Source organism: Lolium rigidum, chromosome 2 (assembly GCF_022539505.1).
Source record: "Lolium rigidum isolate FL_2022 chromosome 2, APGP_CSIRO_Lrig_0.1, whole genome shotgun sequence".
Lineage (NCBI taxonomy): Eukaryota > Viridiplantae > Streptophyta > Magnoliopsida > Poales > Poaceae > Lolium > Lolium rigidum.
This window is the reverse complement of record NC_061509.1, coordinates 49,856,527-49,859,613: the sequence shown is the minus strand read 5'-3', so window position 1 is coordinate 49,859,613 and position 3,087 is coordinate 49,856,527. Positions and strand designations below refer to the sequence as shown.

Here is a 3,087-nt window from a genome sequence, read left to right as displayed (position 1 = left end):
ATCCAACAATGCATGATTACATGTCATCACTATTCCTTATCATGACTTCATTACTTCACGCAGCAGCATGTTCCGCCATTGTCCGGCTTGCAGTAGCTCTTGGGCAGGTTATAACCTAGCGAAAGGCAGTAGAGCTGGCAAACAATGTCGCTGCTAGGTTTATCCGTGGGCGCGCAGCCTTTCGCAAGCATACACTTTGTCGTTGGCGGAGGGGAATCGTCGGTTGTACCTATATACGCACAAGACCACTGCGCAATCGAAATCAACCGAAATTGGCCTGCGTGTCTGGATACAACAGATAAGTTACCTATGTTCCTTCCGGCTGCACGAGTGGACAAAAGAGACATGGCGAGAAGAGCCACCAAGCACAGAGCTACCCAAGCATTGCTCCTGGTACGCGCCATTAATTAGGATCTAGCTATTCCCTTCGATTTTCTTCTGAGAGTTGTTGTAGTTATCCCCGGTCGTGCTTGGTGTTTATATGGAGGGAATATATTAATTAGAAGATCTTGGAGGATCGATTAGATCTCGTAGAAAATATTTGAGAATCGAATCTTCCGAAGAAAATCGGTTGGCTTCATGTGTTAATGTTGGCATCTCTATCTATATATCTATCTATCTATCTATCTATCTATCTATCTATCTACTATATAACAAGGAGGAACTGGTTCTGTTTCCTCCGTTGGCATCTCTATCTATATATCTATCTATCTATCTATCTATCTATCTATCTACTATATAAAAAGGAGGAACTGGTTCTGTTTCCTCCGGTCGAAGGTTTCGTCCTACATATTTTTATCTGACAATTTTACCCTTTCCACCAAATCTATACTATTTAATTTAATAATCTCTATCTCTATCTCTAAATCTCCGGAACGCGCTGACAAGTGGGCCAGTCCCCGCAATTCTCTCTCCCGACGCTCCCGTGCGAGACAGAAGCGTCGCCCCCCCCCCCCCCCACCCTTTCCCTCTCTCGTCCATCTCCCTAGGTTCCCCTGCCGCTCCCTTGCACCACCATGTTGCTGGTCGTTGACCTCAAAAGCGGGATCCGCGCGCCGCGCCATAGAGGTCGTCGTTCCGCGTAGCGCCGTGGAGGTCGTCGTCCCCGATGCCGATGCCGCCCACCATCCCCATCTCGATCGTCACCGGCACCGCAGCGCGTCCCGCGCGCCGCGATTCGCAGCGAAGCCGCTCCGTCGTCCCCAGATAGTTGCTGCTCGCGGTTCTTAAGGTGAGCATCAAATCCGATGATTTTCTTGTTGTTCGGTCTCGATTGGGTAGCACGGTTAGAGCAGGGTCTTTGTGCTGGGATCACATCACGTTGTCTTGATGGAAAAAATGACTTGGGATCAGATTGTGTTTGTTGGAGTAGCAGTATTTGGTCATCCCCGCGCCGCGCCATGGAGGTCGTCGTCCCCGATGTCGATGGCGCCCACCATCCCCATCTCGATCGTCGCCGGCGCCCACCATCCCCATCTCGATCGTCGCCGGCGCGGACGCTGGCCGTCACAGCGCAGGCCGACGCCACCCACAGTAAGTAACTCGGCCTCCTCCGCCCCTCACAAGCGCGGCCTCCTCCGCCCCTCACATGTGTGTTCCACGATGCCCTTTTCCGGGAAGACGCCTGTGCTCTGGGAAGGTCGCCGCTACCCTGCCCCTCATGAGGACGAGGACGCCGCCACCCCTCACCCAGTTCGACGCTGTTTTCCAGGAAACCTCCGTGTTCCAGGAGGCCGTAGCTGCCCTGCCCGTCACAAGGATGCCGCCGCCCCTCGCCCAGCTCGATGGCTTATTGCTACTACAACGCGGTGGGATAACATCACTACAGATGGAAGGTACCTGAAATTGGTTGCAATTGTGCACATATTTTAACCACATTTTTGCACACAGAAGATATAGATTTGGTGAGAATTGGAAACTCGAAACATCTAAAATGTTAACGATCCGATATTTACGGTTTGTCCGTCGGTTTGATGCATATCCGTTGGCTTTTATTTGTTTACAGGCAGCGCTTGATGACCTAACTATCTATATATTATGTTTTCAGGTATCAAACTGACCAACTCATCTCAAATACTATGAAGAAATGAGTTTACAAATGACATGAATAGTTCAGTGTGAAACATCAAGACAGATCGAGAGGGTGTTTGCCTAGACCTATAATTTATCCACGATCTGGTGAGATATATACTTAAGTTTCACAAATGTAATCAGCATCAGAATGGTAAATTGTGGTTTTCTGAAAATCATATCCTACTGTATTTGAGCAGAAACCTGGGGTTAACTCCTTGCCTACTGCAGGAATTATGTTCGTAATCATCCCCTACTCACTTTTTGGTTTTACTTTGTAGGATTATGTTGGTAATCAGGGGTATGTGTCTATGCTCTCTTAGGAATGGATTTCTTTGCTTTCATGAACGGGTCAGATACATGGATTTTTGTCCTCAGCACCACCAAGGTATTCTATGTTGGCCAGGTACTAAATTTTTTCTTTTCACTATCTTGAAATCTATAGTACCAATTGGAGAGGGATGCACATGACGTTTATTCAACGGTAGATACAGTTCTCTTCATTGGTTCTGAAGTTTCTGTGTCTGCTTTGACCATGCAGAAGAATAAAGGATCGTTACTCCAGTTTTCTAGCTGGTGGAGCAATAACGGCTGCTGGAAGATTAGTGGTCAAAGACGGAATTTTAAAGGTATGTTCATATCGAGAAAAATAATGCATCTGGTTTTTTATACTACCATAACAAGCAACATTAGGTGTGGACTGAGTTTTGTCGAGGTGTAACTGATGCCTGATGCTGTCCTATTTATTCAGGCAATATGGCCATACAATGACCACTACCTTCCGACGGAAGAGAACTATGTGTTGTGCTCTTACTGTCTGCGGGGGTTCAGTCACGTATTCTATGCATAGGATTTGTATGCTTGTCGTCCTGACAAAATAATCATTGTCTTTTTTATTTCAAGTTTGGCTCATGATTATGTTGAATCAATTGCAGATTCAAATTTGTTATCCAATGCTTGTTCTGTGGGGCATGCATATGCAATTTTTTCTATTTACTTAGATCTCGTTATGTAATT

The 3,087-nt window shown here is 46.6% G+C and overlaps 1 long non-coding RNA gene across 1 annotated transcript; it reads left to right on the top strand.

Moving 5' to 3' along the window:
* Positions 1–1,677: 1,677 nt before the first annotated feature.
* On the top strand, positions 1,678–2,839 carry LOC124686405. Its single transcript, XR_006997820.1, has 5 exons — positions 1,678–1,835; positions 2,048–2,178; positions 2,352–2,476; positions 2,612–2,699; positions 2,822–2,839. It is a non-coding gene; the product is annotated as an uncharacterized LOC124686405 (long non-coding RNA).
* Positions 2,840–3,087: the final 248 nt, after the last annotated feature.